This window comes from Delphinapterus leucas, chromosome 6 (genome assembly GCF_059928025.1).
Source record: "Delphinapterus leucas isolate spDelLeu-1000000601 "Yukka" chromosome 6, BTC_Dleu_Yukka2, whole genome shotgun sequence".
NCBI lineage: Eukaryota > Metazoa > Chordata > Mammalia > Artiodactyla > Monodontidae > Delphinapterus > Delphinapterus leucas.
The window spans coordinates 99,800,105-99,824,038 of NC_143134.1; the positions used below are offsets into that span (position 1 = coordinate 99,800,105).

Below are 23,934 nucleotides of genomic sequence, written 5' to 3' on the forward strand. Positions count from 1 at the left end.
GTCCCACATGAGAAATCTACTGCTATCTGTGACCAATTGTGTTTTCCAACAGTGGTGGCAACTATACCTCCCATTCCATGTGCTTTTCTAGAGCCTTGCCACTTCCCCACGAAGAGGCGGAGTCTATTTCCCCTCCTCTTAAATCTGGGCAGGGCTCCCAACTTGCACAGAAGGAATGGAATGCTGCAGAAATGATGCTGAGTGACTTCTGAGGCCAGCTCAAAGAAGGGTGGGGCTGGGAAGTGAGGTAGGCTCCGACCTTTGAAGCTGCGAAATTTGCCTTTGGAGTCCTGAGCAGACATTTAAGAAACCTGAGGCTGCCATGCTGTGGGGAAGCCCAGGTCACAAGGAGAGGACACGTGCAGGTTCTCTGGCTGATACCACCAGCTGAGGTCCTTGCCGACAGCCAGACATGTGAGTGAAGATGCTTCCAGATGATTCTAGTCCCTAGCTGCTAAGTCACCCCCAGCCTTTGAGTTTTTCCAACTGAGTCTGTAGAGAGTGGGTAACAGAGTCAAGCCTGTTCCCTTTCCAAATTCCCAGCCCACAGAATCCGTGCCTAAACTAAAATGGCTATCTCGAGCCACTAAGTGTTGGAATGACTTGTTATGCAGCAGTGGTAATAAGAACACTGCCCTCCGACCTTCCGCTAGGACTCATTCTTTTAAGATTCTCAGCCACAGACAACTCTTTCTCCAGAGATCTTAGGGGAAGAAAGCATGTGCATGGCACAGTTAATAAGATTTTTTCTTCGTGAGTCTAGATTCCCAGGGATCAAAGATGTTACAGCTAGAAAGGTTTCTAGAGCTGGCATGTGTAGGGAAGAAAAACTGTTCCCTTCTTCCCTTCTAGGTTCTTTGGGTGGTCTAACAGTTAAACCAACATAAAACAGAGTAACAGGAGAAAAATTTAATTTCATATGTACGGGAGTCCATAAAAATATGACCCAAAGATGTGACCAAAGCAGGCAGCTTGTATACCTTTTAGACAAAGAAACGAAACATCTGTGAAGAATTGACAAGACAGGAGTTTGGGCTTTGGACAGTAAATTAGTGAAGAAGTAACAAGGTTTGTTTATACAGCCTTCTCCACCCTAAGTTCCCTACCTCTGGTGATAAGGATGTCTCTCTACCTCCTTGTACAGGGAGGGTACATTTTACATGGGAGATTTATTCCTTGCTTTCAGGGGGACAAAGAAGGGTCAGAGTGTCCTTGCTGTTTCTTAAGTAGATTTAATTCAAAATAATCTATATGCCAGAGCAGGCTACCTTGGGGTGACACTTTCTGCTCTCCATCACATGCTTGCCAACACGAGGGAGTCATCGCCAGCAATGCCGGCAGAGAGGGCAGAGGAAGGTGGTGAAGCCTCCCTCACCTGCCCTCACAGCCCTTCGGCTGAGCGAGCACGGATCACAGTGGCTCGTGCAGGTGAAAATGCCGAACACTGGAGCAATGTTAAGTCCACCTGGGGATAGAATTTCCCATAAAGGAAGTGAGGAACTCTTCATTCGGTTGGCAAGATTGGTCCCCACATTTTTTAGCCCCTGTTATTCCTTTACTATCCGCTACTTGCCCAGAATCCTATGTTTAATGTCTATTATTTTGTTCAATCCTCATGATCAGGGATCAGAAGTAGTTTGCCAGCCTCATTTTAGAGATGTAGAAACTAAGGCTCAAAGACTAACCCAAGAGCACATGTATCTAATTAATGGTGAGGCTCTGACTTAAACCATCTGATTCCAAATTCAGGTCTCCTGTTATTGTACTCTGAAAAGAATCCCTGTTCTGGAGCAAAAAATAAAATAAATAAAATAAAAAATAAAGTAAAATAAAATAATTTTACATGATGTCTCTTTGTTCGAAGGTTGTCAGGCGAATGCTTGTTAAAGGTGTGGCGTTTCTCACTTTTTCAGACCATTCCTAAGTACGAGATTTCTGCACTTCCTTTGTACAAAGAAGTGAGTTTTCTGGTCAGAGTGTTGGCTTTGTGTGGACGTGAGATGAAGCCAGAGGTAGTTGGAAACATCTGCTGCTATCTATGTGCAAGTAGTCCCCCCAGGACTGACTTTAAGCCACCAAGTTGACGTCACTGACCGTGGCATTGAGAAGTGACATGCACCTTCTATGCTCCTGAGCCAGGACTAGCTAACTCCAGCCATGGGTGGAACCAGTGCAGTTACAGGCTTCTTGTACCTCTTAGTTTTTCCCAGAGCAATCAAAACAGCTTCCACTCAAAAATTTCAAGTTATCAATGACAGAGAGAAAAACAATGCTACTGTCCCTGAAGCCAGGAGGGCGGGCCTATTTCTGAAGACCTCTTCTATGAAGGGGGACCATTCTGGAGTGGCGAGCAGCCCTCAGCTCCAGAGAACTCCTTGTATCTTTCACCGGTAGCCCAACCGCAATGACAAAGGCATTGAATGCTGATGCCTCAGTGTGGCATGACCATCCTGCTCAGGTAGGGGTCGAGGTGGAGGGCGATATTGCAGGGCTGGGTAGGAGACAGACAGTCCCTGGAAAGGAAGCCTCAACCTTGCTCCATAGGTCTGCCATGCAGGCCTGGAGCTCATGGGGTCCCTTTGGCTTCCACTCTTCTGGGACTACGGATAGAAAGAAATGTTGAAGGGAAGAAGGGGGGCCCAGTGACTGCCGTGACTCTTTCAAAGGGGTGGGAATGCCCCGTCTCTCACCACCTGTCTCCCCAGTGCCTCCCTTCCCTTTGCCCTAGATGTCTGGTAGCATGGCCTTCTATTCCTATGGGAAATCAGATGGAGTAAGATGGGTGAGGCCCTCAAGGGGGAGATCTGGTCTAGCTGGAGACAGATAGACACCTGAGGGGTATTGATGTACAGGAGGCAGCTGACACCCAGAGAGCGGGTGAGCACCCCCGTGTGAGGACAGACAGCTGGTGGGATTTGTCCACATTCCCCAGGATTCAGCAGCTGGCCCGGAGCAGGTAGAGGCAGTCAGAATGAACGTGAGGGTCCTTGATCCGGGTCCTGCTCTTCTGTGCCCCAATCTCCACACCTCCGCAGACAAACTGAACCCCTTGCAATCCCTTCAACACCCAGACTTCTTGCACTTTGTCACTATTCTCTTTCAGTAAACGTACTATCCCTCACTCTGTTCTACCCGTGTAACATCTGCTGGCCGTTTGAGACCCATATAGGTTTCACCTCCCAAAGAATCCTTTTCTGGACCCGGCCTCTCACCTCAACACACACACAGACACACACACACACAGACACACACACACACTCCACACCACCGTTGGAGCTGATATGGCCAGTTAAGGCCTTTCACCCTCTCAATCCCCATTTCCTCATCTGTAAAACGAGAGGGTGGATAAGCACTTGGGCTGTTCTAGAGTTCTGGGGAAGTCCATGCCGCGAGCCTGTACCCACACTGGTGCCAAGCAACCACACAGCCTCTCCATTCTGTTCCAAGGAGAAGTGCCTCAGGTCAGAACAATTTATTTGCAGGCACTTACAATGCAGGCTTGCCTACAGAGCCTCCAGTTCCATGCTGACATCTTTTTTTTTTTTTTGCGGTACGCGGGCCTCTCACTGTTGTGGCCTCTCCCGTTGCGGAGCACAGGCTCCGGACGCGCAGGCTCAGCGGCCATGGCTCACGGGCCCAGCCCCTCCGCGGCATGTGGGATCCTCCCGGACCGGGGCACGAACCCGTGTCCCCTGCGTCGGCAGGCGGACTCTCAACCACTGCGCCACCAGGGAAGCCCTGACATTTTTGATAAAGCCAGCTTAATGGAGAAAAATGCCTATTCCCTAAACAAGACAGACTTTGGTAGGAGTTGGGGTGGGTGGTGAGGGAACTTCTATTTATACGTCACATTTCTCTAATTCTGAGGAGTTCAAGCATCCTTTTGGCCTTGCTTTACATTTCCTACCCATCCCATTAATAAAGATTAATGAAATGACTAGAATCTATTGAGAAAAACAAATCAAAAATGACAATTTTCAGTCCTTTCACCTAGAAACATGGCATCCCCAATTTGCCCATCTCATAAAATTCCATGCAGTTAAAACTGTGGTTATTAGGCAATTAATACTTTGGTTTTGGTTCTGCTTACTCTCTGGAAATACTGCTTTCCAAAAGCACAAATGTGACAGGAAATTTCTTCACTCCGTTTATCCCTACGTAGCTTAAATATTATTTCATAATTGCAAATGGGCTTTTTCCTTCTTGTGCAGGCAGGCTATGGCTGGTCTTATCTGGAGTGTGGGTGTAACAATATGTTTATTTCCAGGGTGACAGAGAGGTGCAAATGAGTTCATGGATGGGAGAACCCTTTCTAAACTCCAAAACGTGAATGCAGGGAGGCACCATGGCCATGGCAGTCCTGGACAGGCTTGCAGCTCTGGGAGGTCAAGTGCCCTCTGACACTTGATGGGAGGATGGGGTGACACCCAGACAGGACTGTGGGATGGAGCGAGGTCCTGGGATACAGACCCCTATTAGTACAGTGTAAGAATCTGAAATGGAAATGATTTCACAAGAACAAGGTTTCTCCATGTTCTGTATTTCCTCTTTCCTCTGACAGTGTTTTCTCATGAATGCCTCTTTACCCTCTGCTAAAGGAGTGAGATTTCGGTGAGCCCAGTTCCTCAACCTCAAAATTCGAGGAATTTGCAAACAGTCTCACGTGGCCCTGTCTGCAAGTCTCCTTGTGAACTCTCCCATCCCATGGCTACAAGTATTTCTAGAAGAGCAAATCTGTTTGGTGCACTGGAAAATTCTGATGCCATTGGAGTCGTATTCGTTCTTACCCTCAAACGTAAATGTGCCCTGAGAATCACTCAGGGACTCCTCATATGTATGGGATGGCTTTGTAAGAGATTTAACATGCAGAAATCAGGGCAGAGGACTTTCAGTAGAGGCTTCTAGGTGCATCTCTTTTCATTCTCAGTCTGACCAAGTCCTGGTTAATTGAGCTACTGAGGAGAAATCAATTCACACACACTGATACCTCCTTCCACTCCCACTGGGGCCCGGGCTAACCCAGCCCCACCACTTCTGCCACCAAATGAAATATAGTCCTTCATGTTTTTCTCATTTGTCTTAGAAATCCATCACCAGAGAAGGAACTCTGGCCACATAAACGTTCCATGTAGAAGAACATGCCCACTAGGGTACTGCAGAAATGGCGGATCTCAGTACTCAGAACACAGGAGAGGCACATGATTTAAAATAGCAATCTTTTTGTGTATTTCAACAAATATTTTAATCTGGCCAGTATCAAGAATTCACTTTAACGAGACCAAGTATTTACAGATCAATTACTTTCTATTAGGCATTAGGTATTGTGTATTTCAACAAATATTTTAATCTGGCCAGTATCAAGAATTCACTTTAATGAGACCAAGTATTTACAGATCAATTACTTTCTATTAGGCATTAGGATGGGAGAATATAGAGTTGATTAAAGACCCAAAGCCCCAGTAGAAATATAAAACCTGATATCTGAATAGTGTTTTATAGACCATTCTGCATATGCCAGGATTTTCATGTTCTCCCAGCCTCCTAGTGAGGCAGGCAAGTCTGTGCTCTTTGGTAGAAACCAAAGCACAAAGAGAAGACTCGACTTTCCTGAGAATATACAGGTTGTTTACCACCCTAGTCCAAGGCAACGACCCTGGGTTCCTGCTTCTCAGAATTTCCCTAAGGTCCTGGATTGTATTCCTAGGCAAAAAGGGCCTAGAATTTAGAATGCCTGGGGATGACAAATGGTGAATGGAAATGAAGAAGGATAAAGTCCAAGAGATCTCAACCTGGGATGGTGTGAAAAGCACACAGCCAGACAGTGGCCTGAGGAGGGAGAGTGTGGCAGCAAGTACAGCACCACCAGACACGGCTCTGGGCAAGTCCCCCCTCTGCAGACCAGTCAGAGGGTAGCCTTCTATGTGGACCCAGCCTGTGTTATGTATGTACCAGATGTTCTTAGGACATCCAAATGTCTTCCCAGAAACCAAGAACTTTGGACAAACTCACCTGAGATGCTGGAGGGTCAAGGGGTTGTAGCAGCTGAGGTTTCTGGTCAGGGAGCGTGGTCCTGGCTGCCTGGAAAGGCCAATGATTTGCCATAGCTTTTGTTTCCCTGGCCAGCCTTCACAGACACTGTGGTCATAATCTGCTCGGCCCTTTAGAATCTATTATCAAGAGCCACGGTAGACCAGTCAGAATCCTTCCCTAAGATCTCAAGAGGCGTAATAATAAAAAATTGCAAAAGAATGGATTGGCAAGTAGAGCAAAAATAGAGCTAATGACCAGTCCACCCAGTTTTCTACTATTTCTTCTTTCATTTACATAAAAGCAAACACCCGGATGAACTCTTCCTGGTACACTACCCTCCAGCATCCGATGCACTTACATAGATGTTAGGGCATGCTATGCCATCTTGGTATTAGTAACTGTTATTTTCTCTATTTGAGTGACAAGACTCAGTGAAGTTAGTGTTTGACCCAAGCACGGTGGTGGTGAAGACTTTGAGTCCAAAACCTATGCTTTTTCCATCACACCAGTGGTCACTCCATGGCGCTCGATGGGACTTGAGAGAATCCGCAGGTGTCATTTTGGGACGCTTTAAGCATAGCGGTTTCAAGCGTAGTGGTTTTAGTTTTCACTTTATTTTATACACTGGATTTCGGGTACAATTTCATTTGAGTCAAAGGTTCTGGGCATATGAAGGTACTGAAGTTCATGATTCTCCAGCTTTTAATCTACCATTTCCAAGTGAATAAGCCTGAGGACCTTAGATAAATTATTTTTATATCCACTTGATCCTGGAGTGGTTGGAACCTTGGATGGATCTTTGTAGATGTCCCTTTAGTAACCCGAGCCTCTTTTATTTGTGGCAAACCAACCTGGGGCGGTAAGACTGGATTTGTGCCCTGGTTGTAACATTGAATCTTTGTGTGACCTTGAGCAAGTCACTTCCTCTCTCTGACCTCAGTTTCCTTATCTGTAAAATGAGGACGTTGACCTAGATCAGCTTCCAGGCCTGACATTGCAAGAAAGCTTGTGGGAGGCATGGAGAATGTTGTAGTCTTCAAAAATAAAGTACCCATGCTTACTGGCTGGCAGTCTGACAGTAGGGTTGCCAGATTTAGCAAGTAAAAATACAGGCCACTCAATTCAATTTGAATTTCGCATAGATAACATTTTTTTTTTTTAGTGCAAGTATATTCCATGCAATATTTGGGATATAATTATACTCAAAAAAGTATTTGTTGTATATCTGAAATTCAAATTTATCTGAGTGCCTGGTATTTTATTTGGCAACCCTACCTCAGAGGTATATTGTCCTCTCTGTTCCTTTAGCAAAAAACTGAAACAAGTGAACAAGCTAATGAACAACAACAACAAAAAAAACCTTGTTACATTTTGTTCTTGTGAGCTTGGTGAAATCTTCCTTTTTGATCTTTCAACTTGTGACATCACAGCACCCCAAATATTAAATGCAAAAGGTGAAAACGATACTGGTTCCAGTTTTTCCTTTAATTTAACATTTATTTATTGATTTGTGTTTAAGAAACACAATTCCGTGCTCGTATATCACATTCTGTGTTTGCCTTGGGGAGATTCTTTTCCCCCGTATCTGGTGATCCAGCAAATGGCTCTTGACTGGTGTGAGCCTCTCTTATTCCTGCCTTAAACACGTCCGTTTGGCCAAAACTCACCCTGCCATTACAAGGAATTCTGTTGGCTGTCTGAGTTTCCTTCAGACCTTATTATTTGTGTTTTAATACATACACACACACAATCCAAACCTGCATTTTTTGCTTTTAAGCCAGTGATTGCGTGTGGCTGGTGGTTTGGCGATTGTGAAATAGTCTTGAAATATCAGTGAGGAAAGTGTTCCTCCTGCATTTGTGGCCCAACTCCCTGCAGGAGCTTCAGGTTTCCCTCTGTCTCCTTGGGCAGCAGAAAGCACCAACATGGGGTGGCCCTGGGCCAGGGAAGCAAAGAGACTGGCAAGACCGAGCTCCCTGCGTTCATTCTTACTGTGTTTTCAGATGTCCTTTGCAAACACTATTTGGTTCTGTTGGGAAATCACTTGCATCCTGGATAGAATCGATGGTACATCTGGGCACTGCCAAGCTCATAGGTGGGGAGGGAGGGAGGACTAGCTGAGCATCCAGCTGGAGGATGACCCTCTACCCTGACCCTCGATGTTCTGGACATCTTTACACGGATTTGAATGAGGAGGTGATGTGCGGAAGGAGGCACTGTGCCTGCGAATCCAGAGACTTGCATTTTCCTCCTGCGCCTGCCAGGGACTCACGGCCAGACCTTGAGTCTCAGGGTCCGTCCAGTCACTGGGGGTTGGTTGAGCTGATCTCTAAGAGATGTTCCAGTCCTGCCTTTCTCATTCATTCATTCATTCATTCATTGTGCAACGCTTGTTCCTCTGAACACAGGTCCGGAAATAGAAAATTGTGCAACCTGGGGAGGACAGCAAGACCCTGAAAAGAACATAATTTTTTCCCATTTGGATTCACCCAGTGGGACTCTGAGAAATCAAGGTAAGCATCAGAACACACAGGCATATCCAACTTTCATTTTATTCTCTCCATGCAGTCAGTACTTATATGTGCCTTATGCACCAGGCTCTGCTTGGGGGACAGAGAAGAAGCAGGCAGGGTCCCTGTCCTGGGAAGCTCACAGTCCAAGGGGGCAGAGAGACAGGGACACCGGCAGTTCCCCCGAGCTGTGGCTTTTGCAGTGGTGAAGGGAAGGGCAGTGCCCTGCGGGAGAACCGAGGAAGAAGTGGTTCATTTATCTCTGCTTATTTCTCTTGTGGAAGTGATATGTTGGGGGTGGCTTGGACCATTGGGGCAGCAAATAGAGGAAGTATATGAAATCAAAAATAGAGGAGTGAGGAGGAAATAAAAGTTCTAATCTAACAGAAGCACAGAGTGGCCTGACAAGGACCGGGGATGTGTTAGAAACTTTCCCTGGTGCTTTCGAAGTTGGAATATTTCTGCAACTAGAACTGGGCTCAGGGAAAGGAATGTGGCTCCTGGGTCAAGAAGTGACGCTTGCTGGATACCAAAGGCAAAGCACTGGGTGCTCCTGTATCCCTGGGGAAGGGACTCAGGGCTTCCCACGGGAGGATGGGGAGGCCGCTCTCAGAGGTTTTGTGTTCCTCTTCAGGCCACCTGGTCTGGCCACTGCCGCAGATGGGGACAGGCTGGGCCCATGAAGGCCTTGTGTTCCCGGACTTCTCACTGAGGTGTGAGAACTCCCATCCCAAAGGGTACCTCTCCTATGTAGGCTGCAGCAGTCCTTGACGAGAGGACAAGCTGCCCTGGGAATAAAGGGCCATACTGCTGTCCTGACATAGGGCTTCCAAATGCCCGCTGTTGCGGAACATGCATGGGGTCTGTAATTGTCCCTTGTTTCAACCCCACAGAGCTCTCCAGTCGAGCCTCCAACTCTATCCACAAGCCCAAACTCCATAATCCATCCACCCATCCACCTGTCTCTCACCTGCGACTCACAGTTCCCAGCACATTGTCAGCTGTCAATAAATATTCAAGAGAATGACAATTACATGTCAACTGAAAAAAAAAGTGAAGATGAAGTAGTGCTAATTAGGGTGGCCCCTAGCCCAGGGACTGGTATCTTTATAAGAGAAAGGAGAGGGAGATTGAAAGCTGAGACACAGAGAAACGGAGACACACAGAAGGGGAAGAAGAGAATGACATTCAACATCAGAGGTGAGACTGGGGTGACACAGCTGCAGGCCAAAGAACGCCAAGGATTGCCTGTAGCCACCAGGAGCTGGGAAGAGGCAGGAAGAAGTCCTCAGAGGCAGCCTGGCAAAAACAAACGAATGAATGAATAAATAAATAAATACTTATTCAATGGCTGACTAAATACTGAATGGACTTAATGACTGAGTGGAGAAAATGTAGAAAATGATCGCAGGCAAGTGTAGTGGAGGCTCCTTGAGCTGGAACCTTAGAATCTCAGCATCAGCTTCTCCCTTCTCCAGGCTCAGAAGCCAGAGAGGCATCCTGGGAGGAAGGGGCACTTGTGCAAAGTACGCTGAAGTCCACAAGGTCAGTTTAGGAAACGTCAGGCTAGCACTTAGGTTTAAGTGAAATACGAGGCGAGGGAGGTTGGTTGAGGACAAATCACGAGGGCGTGGACTTGACCTTATCAGTAAAGGGAGACTACACAGATTACAGGGCAAGAACTTAATTTCCATCGGAGCTCAAGAATCTCCTTCTAGAAGCCGTTTAAAGTTTGTCTAGAACATTTTGAATTGCCTCCAATAGTTAGTTAAGTCGTCCCTAAACGTTTCTGAATTTCTGCTGAGCGCTTCTAGGCTTTCTCAATCTGGCTGTGCCCCCCCCCCCCCCCCGCCTCTGCTTTTGTCTCTGCGGATGCCAGGCCTCATTGTGACGGCACTTGGCTGCCTTTTGTTCCACACGGTGGCCTCCAAAGTCCCCAAAGCCAAGGGTGACAGAAACCAGTCATGGTTGCCATAAATCTTGGGTGAATTCCATGACCAATTTTTTTTTTTAACATCTTTATTGGAGTATAATTGCTTTAAAATGGTGTGTTAGTTTCTGCTTTATAACAAAGTGAATCAGCTATACATATACATATATCCCCATATCTCCTCCCTCTTGCGTCTCCCTCCCACCCTCCCTATCCCACCCCTCTAGGTGGTCACAAAGCACTGAGCTGATCTCCCTGTGCTATGTGGCTGCTTCCCACTAGCTATTTTACATTTGGTAGTGTATATATGTCCATGCCACTCTCTCGCTTCGTCCCAGCTTACCCTCCCCCCTCCCCATGTCCTCAAGCCCATTCTCTATGTCTACGTCTTTATTCCTGTCCTGCCCCTAGGTTCTTCAGAACCATTTTTTTTTTTTTTTTTTTAGATTCCATATATATGTGTTAGCATACGGTATTTGTTTTTCTCTTTCTGACTTACTTCACTCTGTATGACAGACTCTAGGTCTATCCACCTCACTACAAATAATTCAATTTCATTTCTTTTTATGGCTGAGTAATATTCCATTGTATATATGTGCCACATCTTCTTTATCCATTCATCAAATGATAGACACTTAGGTTGCTTCCATCTCTGGGCTATTGTAAATAGAGCTGCAATGAACATTGTGGTACATGACTCTTTTTGAATTATGGTTTTCTCAGGGTATATGCCCAGTAGTGGGATTGCTGGGTCATATGGTAGTTCTATTTGTAGTTTTTTAAGGAACCTCCATAATGTTCTCCATAGTGGCTGTATCAATTTACATTCCCACCAACAGTGCAAGAGTGTTCCCTTTTCTCTATGCCCTCTCCAGCATTTATTGTTTGTAGATTTTTTTGGTGATGGCCATTCTGACTGGTATGAGGTGATACCTCATTGTAGTTTTGATTTGCGTTTCTCTATGATTAGCGATCATCATTTTATTTATCACTTTATTTAACTCTTGCTGAGCCAGAGCAGCGAGAGACTAACAGAGCACCATGGAACCCTCCACCCCCACGTCAGAGGGCTCCTCTGAAAACCCTCCTTGAGGTCATTACTTGTCTATCCTCAGATCGACCATCCAAGGCAATTCCAGCAAGAAGTGTCTGTGGCTGTGTGCAAAATGACGGCCCCCCAAACGGCTACCATGAAATTTACTTTTTATGCCCTACTTCCTGCCTATATCATATCGATGGGAAAATTGAGAGAATTGCAGGAAGAAGATGCATAAGCATCTGGGGTTTTTGGAGATGAGGCGGGTCAGATTTGAAAGCTCATGGGCTTAGACACTGTTGAATTATGTTCCCCAAAAAGATGTGTTGAAAGTTCTTACTCCCAGTGCCTTATGAAATGTGACTTTATTTAGGAATAGACATTGTAGGTGCAATTAGTCAAGTTTAGACAAAGTCATACTGCATTAGGGTGGGCCCTTAACCCAATATGACGGGTGTCCTTATAAGATAATATGAAGGCACAGAAACTATGCCATGTGGCGACAGAGGCGGAGACTGGAGTGCTGCAGCTGCAAGCCAAGAATCACCAAGGATTGTGGGTCCCCACCAGGTGCCAGGAAAAGGCCAGGAAGGATTCCACCCAGAGTCCAGACGGTCCTGGCCCAGCTGACACCTTGATGTTAGCCTTCTAGCTTCCAGAACTGCCAGAGAACAAATGTCCATTGTTAAAGCCACCCAGTTTGTGGCTCTCTCTTATAGCAGCCCCAGGTAACTAACACAGACACAAACTGCTGAAAGGGACTGGGATTCTTTCCATCCTATCTTCCTGTTCCAGGAGCAACGCTCTGGCAGTAGTAGGTAGAGGTGGACTGTGTCTCCTGGCAGCAAGGTCCAGGGACGTTCTTCTGGAGTATCTGCGGCACATTGCTAGGTGTCCCATGGGTCCTCAGTAATGCCTTGTTTAAACCAGATTTTAAATAATGGTTAAAGCCTCATAGAACAACATTGAGGGGAATTCAAAATATGGAAAATAGTCATCACATCCCTTCCCTTTTCCCATGGCCCCTGCCAGCAGTCTTGCATTTGCATACACTTGTATGTGTTTGCACCCTCAGTCCACACTTGTGCTTGGGAACTGCCCTTCCCCCACCAATATTGTTGTTACGTCATCTTATATTGTCGGCCTAATATTCCATCTGGTCGTTATACCACAAGCATTTCACCACTTCACTCTTTTTGGTCATTAATTTTTTTTTCTATTTTACTCAGATATTGTTACAAAGAACACCTTTATGTTTACAATTTATTTTCCAGTTTTATTGAGAAATCATTGACATATATCACGGTATAAGTTTAAGGTGTATAGCATGATGGTTTGATTTGCATACGTTGTGAAATGGTGATCACAATAGGTTCAGCTAGCATTCATCTTCTCATCTCGATACAATGAAAAGAAATGTGTTAACAAATTTTGATTCTTTTGGATTATTTCCTTTGGATAAATTTCTATGATAGATTTACTGGCTCAAAGAGTACAAATAGTGTTAGAGATTTTGTTATATATTATTGTATTGTTTTCTAAAAGAAAACCAAGATACAGTGCCATCAGAAAATATGTATCAAATAGTGCTTTACTACACTTTTATTTTCTGAGGTTGAAAATATACTTCTTCTCTCTGTAGAATTGTCCTTGTGTTAATTGATATTTACCCATTACTCTATTGGGTCCTGATTGTATTGGCTATCTATATACATCAGAGGTATTAAATTAAACCATCTGTGCCAGATTTTTAGAAATAAATAGTTTTCCTTTCACTTTAATGGCATTTGTTTTTATTGAAGAGAGTTACATTTTTTTTGAGGAGAAGTTGTGGTTATACAGTTGAATTTTTTATTCCTTTGGAAGTTGTACTTTTTTTTTTTTTTTTTTTTGCAGTACGCGGGCCTCTCACTGTTGTGGCCTCTCCCATTGTGGAGCACAGGCTCGGGACGCGCAGGCTCAGCGGCCATGGTTCACGGGCCTAGCTGCTCCGCGGCATGTGGGATCCTCCCGGACCAGGGCATGAACCCGTGTCCCCTGCATCAGCAGGCGGACTCTCAACCACTGCGCCACCAGGGAAGCCCATGGAAGTTGTTCTTTTATTTGCTATTTATCAAATAAACATTCCTCCAAACTTGTGATTAAATATTCCATTTTACTTCAGTTATTTCTATGGCTCATTTCAATAGTTCACTTTTTAATCCATTTGGAGTTTGTTTTTTCATATCATACAAGGTGTAATCTAAATTAATTTATCTCCAAATTACGATCCAGTTACATAAAATAACTGATTAAATAAGAGTTAATTATCGCCACTGATGCTTACTTGATTATATACTAAATAATCCTATGTACTTTTCTATGTTATAAAAATTCACGTTCTTTACTCTTTGAGTATTGTAAATTTTTATTATTCCTGCTTTGTGATTTGGTTTAACTCCTAGTATGTCTCCTTCTTCTATTATTGATTATTTTTACAGTATTTTCTTTTGTGTATGGGTTCTCATGTATTTATATTTCCTATGAGCTTTACATCAATTTGGCAAGTTCTAAAAGGAGGCCATTTGATATTTGGGTTAGTGTCCCTTTAAGATATACTACCATTATTGGGTAATCACTGAACTTGAACTTGAGTCATCCCTTCTAAGTGGTGTAGTTGGGCATAAAGTACCGGGCTTTACAATGAGACCATGCCTGGGTATGAACGTGGTCCTGCCACCTGCTAGCTTGTCCAGGTTATTTAACCACGCTGAACCTTACTCCCCCTTACCCACACGGAGACAATAAGACCTAACTCAGAGGGATGTCATTATTATTACTAGCGAGGGAAGGGATATGAAACAACACAATGTCTATCACAGTTTGGGTACTTAATTTTCATTTCCTTTTTATTTTCTCCCAGCCACAATTTGTAGCTTCATTTGACCTTCTTAAGCTTGCCCCCAATTTTTATGTACTATAAATGGATTCCTTAGCCCCTTTACACTCCCACAACTGTGTCTTGCAGACACACAACGATGTTACAGATCATTGCCCTTTTATCTTGCACTCCACCCTTTTGTGAAGCTCTCTCGTGTCACTGTGGATGGTCCTTTGCAGGTTCTTACAGATTTTTCAGGTAGACACAGGCTTGCGGTTTCTGAAAGCCATAGTTATGTTCCTTAAAGAGATACTAGAGCATTTCAGTTCCCTGAGCCATGTGGGGGGTTGCCTTCTACCAATAGTCAGGAGTTACTCTTGGTTTCCTCCTTCAAGGACCTTATTCTTGGGTCTCCACGCTCTGAACCTCTCACCAAAAGAGGTGAAGTTCTTCCACAGGAAGATTGGAGTTCCACCTTGGTACTTCCCACCCCATCCTCAGCTAGAACCTAAGCAGCCTGTGGTGGTAGTTTCAGGTTGGGAGTCTTTTTTTGACCTCCTGTGGACTTTTCACCTTCACATATGCAGGTTTATAGGCAAACGGCCCCTTCAGGAGCAGAGAACATGTGAGATGGCAGCCGCTCAGGCGCCTGGGACCTGAGGTCTCGTCTTGGCTTGGCCGATGTCCGGCTGTTGCTCTTCCATTTGTTTACATCTCTCTCTTTTCCAAAAAGGATGTAAGTTTGCTTTATACTATAGGAAAAATGCAAAAATAAGTTACAAGCAGGAGGAGGGAGAAAGAAGACAGGAAAATAGGGGCTGGAGAAAAAAACGGAGTTGAGAATGACAAAATCACAAGTACAAACCCCTGTGCACTTGTATTTGACCAAAGTTAACCTTGAAGTTCCTAGTAGTCAGAAGACAGAGAGAAATACTCTGAGCAAGTTATTTTATCTCTAAACCTCAGTTTCATCGTTGATAAAATGGTAATAAAACACCTACATCATAGGGTTGTTCTGAGGGTGAAATGAAATAAGAGGTATGAAACCCTCAGGTATATTGTGCAACACATAGGAGAGACTCTGCAAACGCTATAGCTTTTATTGTTACTCTGATTTCTTCTAGGGTTTCTGCTTTGAAGTCAGAAACCACCTACCTTCAGCACTGTGGCTGGTGCTTCAATTGACTCAGCTACAGAGTTTTGTCCCTTTTCCAACGTGGTAGAGGCTGAGAAACGATGATCTCTAGTAAACTACGTTACTCATCTATTGGGGGACGTGGGGAAATTAATCTGCTTGCAACAGGCACGATGGCAGGTAAAAATAACCGTGTTCCTTTGTGTAAGAGCCTTATTCCAACCCATTTCCCAAGATGAATTGGCCTCCGTAGAATAGAATGTTAGAGCTTAAAGGGGCCTTGAAGGCTCATCCAACACCCTCTCTTTTCAGAGTGAGGGGGACCGCTGAATTTTCCAGCATTACCCAGCTAGAATTCGATGCTCAAATTCCAGTTCTTTCTCTTGAAGGACCCTTTCATGAGAAGGACTAATGTGGAATTGAAGTCAAGGAGAAAGAAAATGGTGATTTATGTATAGTTTAGGGAAGTGAGAGTCAGTTTGAGTTCTGACCGTTCATTGTTTCATTGTTACTACTTTCAGCCACGGGTGGAATTGCCCATCCTTCTTCTTCCCTCTGCCGGCCCTGGAAAGTCAGGCTTCAGCTGTGGCTGAAGAGGCTCGCTGTGAGAGCTCACGTCTTCTGGAAAGGGTGGCCTTGTGCAATTTCTATCTGGTGTGGAGGAATGTAGGTATTTATAGGGCTGTGCTTTCCTCAGCGCTTTTATGCTTCAACAGAGAGGATCGCTCAAGCACATCTTTGGGCTATTTAAAGCTCACAGACAGCGCTCTCCTTCCCAGTGCGCACACATGTGCCCCGGAATCTCAGTGGAACACTGGTTGAATTTGAGTGGCCGTGTTTGACACTGAATCACAGACTGAGTTCATTACGCGCGAGACGAGAGGAGCTGGGCTCCCACCCCTGCCCCGCCTGTGGCTCACAAGTGAAGCCCACACGCATGGGAGTAAGAAGTAGTCATAATGGTTATGACGAACGGATGCAGAAAGAGAATCCAGCTCCCAGCCAGCAGCCAAATCGCTTTCATCCAGGCTGATATGTGCCGAATATGTGGTTGGCACTTCCACACGTGCCCTCATCTTACCCTCCCGTCAGCCCGGCGAGCTGGGTGGTGGTATCAGCCTCACTTGGCTCAGAAGGTCACTCAGAGAAGTGACCTAGGTCATGGTCACAAGCCAACCCAGGGTCCAGGCTCCAAGCCCCTCATTCTTTCCTCGATGCCACCTCCACCTACTCCTGGTGAAAAGATAAGTGAAGAAAACTCTACCCCAAAACTACATCAGTGATTTCCAAGCAAGCTTCATTTTCTCCAGCTCCCAGTGCAGCCACTCGAGAATGACTTTGGTGTCACCTTTTACGTTAGGAAACTGTGTGCCAGGGAGATCAGTGCTGATCACCTTCAGTGCAGTGGTGATGCAACTTGATGATTTTAAATAATTTATTTTTGAGGTCGCAACCAGCGGAGTTTGTTTATCTGGTGAGTTGTACTTCCTCTCTTCCCTCTCCTATTTCCCTTTCTGAATCGGTCACTTGGGATGCTCATCTCCCTGTGCATCTGTGTGCACTTGAGATCTGAAACCCAAGCCGGTGCCACCACCAGCTGCAGAAGCATGCCACTCACAGGCATTTTTGGAAACCAAAAATGACCGGTCCCATAACTGTGATTAGATAAAGCTTGTAATTTGTGTTTGCTGTAGTCAGCGACGTGGTATTTCGGGACAAACAGCCGCTCTATGCTACATATAGCTTGGAATTTGCGGCTTTGGTGTAACCTGCCATTGCATGATCAAGGAGGTAAAGGAGAAAGAGAGAGAGAGGATGGATGAAGGGAGAGAGGGCAGGAAGCCCCGCTCAGCAGACAGGCGGAGGACCAGGGAAGCCGGAGAGCTCAAAGGGCCCGCGTGAAACATGTAGCTGACTTGTCCTCAAGAGAGATTCAGACAGATGTTGTCAGGCTCTTGAATGGCCCAATCCTCCTTTCCTAACAGCTGGAGGCGCATGACTCCCAGTGAGAGGCTCAGCCATACCCCGGGCTCAAGGAGGGATCCTAACCGGAGCCAGAGCATGATTTACGAAGCCCAAGTCTAATTCTCCGGACACTCAGCTTTTCAGTCCAGCTGATAGATATTCCCCGATCCAATGCTTCAGTTCTAAAAGGTCAGCCTCCTTCCCCGTCCGCAATTCTGGGAACAATATCCTTGGCTTTCCTCTGAGTCTCAGCTGGATAAAGACCTTCATTCATTCACTAAACATTGGCCTAAGGCCTTCACATGCCAGGCCAGGAAGGGCATTGTGGATACAGAAATAAGTCAGCCTGAATCCCAGGCCTCCACACAAAGGCACAATCAGTTCTGCTGTGCCCTTCTTCTCTGTCAAATTTGTACAATGAAGGTGTCTTTCCCGGAACAGAGAAAGTGCATCTGCCAATACTCACTCATCCCTAACCCTGAATAAGAAAGAGGAACGTTAACGTCATTGGGCACCGCGACCACATTTAACTCTGCCTTAACAGCTATCCTCTTACAACAGGTTTAAAGACATTGCTGCTTTTCAGATGGGAAAACTGAGGCCCAGAGGGCTGAGGGGACTTGTCTAAAGACGTGGAGCTAGGTGGTGGCAGATCCAGTGTGGAACTCAGGCCAGCCCGACGCCTAATCCTGAGCCCTTTCCTCCATCCCCTTGATTTACGACATCCAGATTATGCCTGTAAGTCGTAAATGGAAATTGTCCCATTCAATCAATATTTTAATTGATTTTGGGGGCTCAAATATATAGCAGATATAGATCACGCCCTTAAAGCACTTAGTATTTGTGGGAGGTGTTAATCTATGCATAGAAAGTTTTGTTAAAATGCAGAAAATGCCAAGTGACCCCAAAAAAGGGAGCAGAGAGTATTGGGAGAACTTGGTATTTGGGTAGCGTGAGATCACTTTCTGTAGGGCGCAGGCATCTGAGCTGACTCTTGGAAGGATCTGGAGGGAGATGAGATTGAGAGAAGACAGCATAAGATCACGCTCATCTGGGGGGCAGGTGGGGCACCGGGAGGGAAAGGCTGGGCTGGGTAGGAACTGGGAAAAGGCGTCATAGAGAAAGGAGCGAGCATAAGCTCAGGCTTAGAGGTCTAAAGTACTCGGCATGTTTGGAGAAGGCTATTGTTATCCAGCACAGCCAAGAAGGATTGGAACGGTGAGGTGGGATGCTCCTTCGAGTGACTGTATGGATCAGTGGAAGCACACTGACCCAGGGAACCCTCTGGAATGGTTGGATTTTGACGGCTTTGCATATCTCAGGTATATCTTCTGGATTCATCTCTGGGCCACATCTCGCAAGTCTTTTCTAGAGGACAGTGAGTAGGTCAAAGTTCCTGCCCTTGGCTCTATCTTTACCGAATTTTCAACTCAATTCAAGCTCTGTCTCCATGGTACTAAAGAGCTTAATAAAATGTGACACAGAGTCGTTTGGGTTATATCAGGGAGAACATCTGGATATCTGGAAACATCTGGACAGTTTGCCTAAATAAATAAATAAATAATACTTTGTATCTGAGAGTGTTTGGTATTATGGGACATAAACAAAGTCTGAATCACCAGCATGTCTTTTAGAGCTTGTCTCTTGTCCACTTTCATCTTCCCTGTTTGTTGCAGGTATGACAAGCAATTCCACTTGAAACGTTATAGAACTGGTTGCTTCATCTCTTACTGTTATATCTTGGGGGAGGAAAAAGTAGGCCATCTCCTTAAAAAGAAGTCCAGTTCATTTATTAAACCTGAAAAATATTTATTAAGACCCTTCTTAGTTTGAGGTCTTGTGTGGGAGTTGAGGACAGAGCGATGACCAGGATGCAGGCCTTGCCCTGCAGGAGGTCGCTATCTCACAACCAAGTAATCTCAACACATCGTGATTGGGGCTAATAAACATGAATGCAGAAAACTTGCGGGTGCAGATGAAAATGTTATTGACAGGGGAGAAGGAAAAATGTGGGGGAAAGGTCCGGTGATGGAGTAATTTTTGCCTAGAGTCTTCAGGGGTAAATTGGAGTTGTCTGATAGAAAAGGGGAAGAGGCATCACAGGCTGAGGAGACGGCCAGAGCACAGGCGTGGAGACACCAGATGACTAAGAATGTTGGGGGAAATGTACGATGTTCAGATGGCTTCTGGGCAGAGTGAAGGAGGGCTGTGGTGAGAGATAAGTTCAGAGAAGAAGACAAGGGCAATAGAATGGAAGGTACCATGGCTTATAAAGCCCTAGCCTCATCCTGTGGGTCATGGGAAGCCCCACAACCCCAAGCACCCTGCCCTTCCTTCCTACAGCTAAACATACACCAACCTGTCCACCTCACTCCCAGAATTACCACCAAGAGAAGAAAGTGCATATGACCACCAAAGACATTCTAGAATGTTCAACAGCACCGTCATTCGTAAGAGCCCCAAACCAGAAGCAATCAAACGTCTACCAGTAGGATAATGGCTACATAGATTGCCATATTTTCATATAATAGAATACATGACAGCAATAAATAGGAGTGAACAATAAAAAGTGAACAAAATAACGATACTCACCAGACATGGATGAATCTCACAGACATTACGGGGAACAAAAGAAGCCATTTATGTGTAATTTCACTTATATGAAGCCCAAGAACAGAAGCCTTAATCTGTAGTGCCTGAAGTCCAAACAGCAGTTATGGGGGTGGGTATTGACGGGAGAGGGCGTAAGAGAGCCTTTTGGGGAGCTTGGGAGTGTCCTGTATTTTGTACTGCTGACAGTTAATTGTGGGTGTATATGTATGTAAAAATTCAACGGGCTCTACTGTGAGATTAGTATACTTTACTGAGTGTTTTAATTCAATAAAAAAGTAAAACAAAACAAAACTAACAAAAAATGTAAAAGCTACTCTAAATAGAATTTTCGAAATCTGGTTGTAATATATATATTGTATATGTATATACATGTAATATATATGTCGTATATTGTACATATACAATATATATTGTATATGTATATACATGTAATATATATGTAATGTATATGTATATCGGGTTCGGTTTTTCCGAACCCGAACGAACTTTTTAGCCAACTCGGTATTTTCCATTATGACCCAATCCTCTACCAACAAGTCCCTTTCCCTGTGAGCAGCCCTCTCCTGTTACCAGGTAATGTGTACCCTCTATGGGAGTTTGTTAGAGACATAGTACTCCTTAGCAGGTGAGAACAAAAAAGGCAGCTACTTGACGCAAAAGCAGCAAAGTGAAGCAAACTTGGTAAATTCCGTTCAGAACCTCACTCTCGTCACCTCTTGAGTGAAAAAACCCCATGGGTTACTGGCATCCTCTTTACTATATGTTCATCACTTAGTCTGTACCAGTTTTCCTGCACCAGTAAGGATGAATTCAAGTCTCTTTTCAGCTTAAAAAAACAAAAAACAAAGAAAATCTCCCTTGGGCTCTGTTTTTTTTCCAGCTTTCTCTCTCATCTCCCTCTTCCTCTCCTAAACCAAACATTCAAAACAGCTTTTTCCAAACTAACTGTCTCACATGACATTCATTCTTTTTTTACTTTATTTTTTTTGAACGTTCGCATTAGGCTTTACTATTTTTTTTGAGTTTTATTTTATTTTATTTTTATACAGCAGGTTCTTATTATCTATTTTATACATATTAGTGTATATATGTCAATCCCAATCTCCCAGTTCATCCCACCCACTCCCGCCCCCATCGACATTCATTCTTCAGATCAATGGATCCTTTTCCCTCCTTATCTTTGAAGTCTCATCTTATTTGGCCTCTCAGTTGCATTGGACGTTGGTGATAACTTCCTTGAGCTGAGACTTTCTCTTCCTTGAGTTTTGTAAGAACTTCCTTGAGCTGAGACTTTCTCTTCCTTGAGTTTCGTAAGAGCCGTCTCTTCTGGTGAGCAGACATGGTTACTGTATCCACCTCTGTGAATGCTTGTGATGGAAGGAATAGTTTGGAAACCAAAGCGATTGAAGGAAAGGCCGGCTGGACCACCTCCCAGGGCACCACTCCTTTGCAGGCCAAATTGCCCAGGAATGAATTGGAAACATGGACTCAGTTTATTTAGAAATTCTGTGTAACACTTTACGTAATTGGCAAAATGTAAATCGGGCCCTCTCACACCCAAGTACAAAATGTCTGAGTGGGAGTTAAAAAAAAAAGGCCTCGCCAGCAATTGCCTCGCTCAGCTGCATATTTCTGTGACATGCTCTGGCAAGAGCTGTCAGCTGAGACTCTGAAAATGAAGAGTATGTTAATGTGGCGTTCTTTATGTTAATGATTCATTTTACTACCTAAATTTAAACCCTTTATCAGTCCTCCTAAGAAGTTAGTTTGATTCAGAAAATCACAAAAGACAACGAAAGGGAGGGCCAGAACCACAGAAAAATGAGATTTTTAAAAAAAAATTTTTTGTTTTGTTTTGTTTTTTTTGGTACGCGGGCCTCTCACCGCTGTGGCCTCTCCCGTTGCGGAGCACAGGCTCCGGACGCACAGGCTCAGCGGCCATGGCTCACGGGCCCAGCCGCTCCGCGGCATGTGGGATCCTCCCGGACCGGGGCACGAACCCGTGTCCCCTGCATCGGCAGGCAGACTCTCAACCACTGTGCCACCAGGGAAACCCTAAAAAAATTTTTTAAGAACCTTCACTATCCTTTGCCCATGGGAAAGAATGATCAGAAGAAGCTGTTTCTGAATATAACTTGTATGAAGAGAAAATAAATTTCTTCTCATTCCCTTTAAATAAATGTTAAGTATCTAAAGAATACTGTTTGAAGGTGTCACAAATTAATATCCTGCCAGTCCCCACCCACCATCCCGTGAAGTTGGATTGAATGTGAGCAAACTTTGCAGTGAGGAAAAAAATCATGCTGAGAACATGGGAGGAGGAAGGGGACTCGCTTGATTCAGGTTAGAAGGACAGCTGCGATTGGCAGAAGGGCCGAGCAAACTCAGTTCTGTGGAAAATGGGTTTGAGAGTAGTGTTCTTAACCTTGGAATCCCCTGAGCAGACTTGAAAATGTTCATGGCCTGGGTCCCATGGCCAGATCCAAGTGTAATTGGTCCACAGGGTGTGGACTGAAGTGTGGGACCTTTTATAAGCTCCTCAGGTGATGATAACGTGCGGCCAGATGGAGGCTTGCTGCTTTAGAGAACCGTCCGTTCGCTGGGAGCAGGCCTTTTCCCAGAGGTCAAGAGCGGTGGCTCTCAACGGGTGTTCCCTAGGCAAGCAGCGGCAGCATCGCCTGAGAACTTGTTAGAAATGCAAATCCTTGGGCTCCACCCCAGCCCTACTGGATCACAATCCCTGCGGGTGGGGAGACCCAGTGATCTGTACTGGTCGGGCCCTCCAGGTGATTCTGATGCACTAAGTCCGAGAACCACCGATGTAAGGAAAGGTGGCCTTGAAGAGGGGCTGGGGAGGAAAGCTTGTAATGGTGAACCAAGAGAGTAAAGGCGGGTTCCCTTCAGAGCCAAGGGGAGGGGCAAAGACAGCAACCTGGGAGCACGTTCTCTAAGGAGGGACTTCACGTACGAGGGGAGCATCTGGGGGAAATGAAGGAAAGACCCGGAAAGTCCAGACTTCGGCACAGAGTGGCTCTCAACAGGTCCTCTTCCCGGCCGAGGGACCCGCCATTGCCTCTCGGTCCCACGTTCTTCACGCGGCGCAGTTTTCTCAGCTGAGCGGCTGCTGGGGGATGGAACACGGGGGCGCCTCTCCCTTTTGTGCAGGGGCTTGGGGCTGCTGCAGTGGCCCGAGGAGCAGGGCTGGGGTTTCCCCTCGGAGTGGAGCGAGCCGGACCCCGTTCCCAGTCGGCAGGGTGTGCCTTTTGCACCGTTCCGCCGTCAAGTGCGGGCGAGGGAGGGCCTCTGCTTCTGGCCGGCTTCACTTCTGCTTTCCTCTCTCACGCCCAGCACAGGGGCTCTGGAGACTGTTGTCCCTTTCCCTGGAAGAGTCAGAGCTGGGGAATGGCTGCCTTTACGGGGAGTTCGGGGAAGGCAGACTGCAGCAGAGAAGATGAGTTGCCTGGCTTACTCAGTCTAGTTCCAGTTAGCAAATATTTTCAGCATGTCTCCTCCGAGGTGGGCCCTGGGCCAGCCGCTGGGGAAGCAGAGAGGGGACACGGAGCTGGTACTTGGGAAGCTTTCCTACAGGTGGAAAGGATTTTCTGGTGGAGAAGGAAAATCCAGAGATCAGTGTCTTCCGCCTGAGAGCTGCTGTAATTAGGGCAATTGTTTAGGTTTACGTCCAGACCAGGACCCATTTGATAGTAAAATCGTGAGTTACTAACAGTCGCGCCAGGACAACCAGGTGTGAACTGGGACTCTCCTGGGCATCCAGGAGGCATGGCCGTGCTGGCCACTCCATGCCGGGGGCGGCAGTGTGGGTTGGCAGCAGTCGCTCTCAACAACCTGGGGCTA

At 45.6% G+C, this 23,934-nt stretch overlaps 1 long non-coding RNA gene across 1 annotated transcript; it reads left to right on the plus strand.

Moving 5' to 3' along the window:
• The first annotated feature begins 214 nt into the window (after nucleotides 1-214).
• LOC149749019 (uncharacterized) lies at nucleotides 215-23,457 on the plus strand. Its single transcript, XR_016393604.1, has 3 exons — nucleotides 215-414; nucleotides 8,439-8,543; nucleotides 13,403-23,457. It is a non-coding gene; the product is annotated as an uncharacterized LOC149749019 (long non-coding RNA).
• Nucleotides 23,458-23,934: the final 477 nt, after the last annotated feature.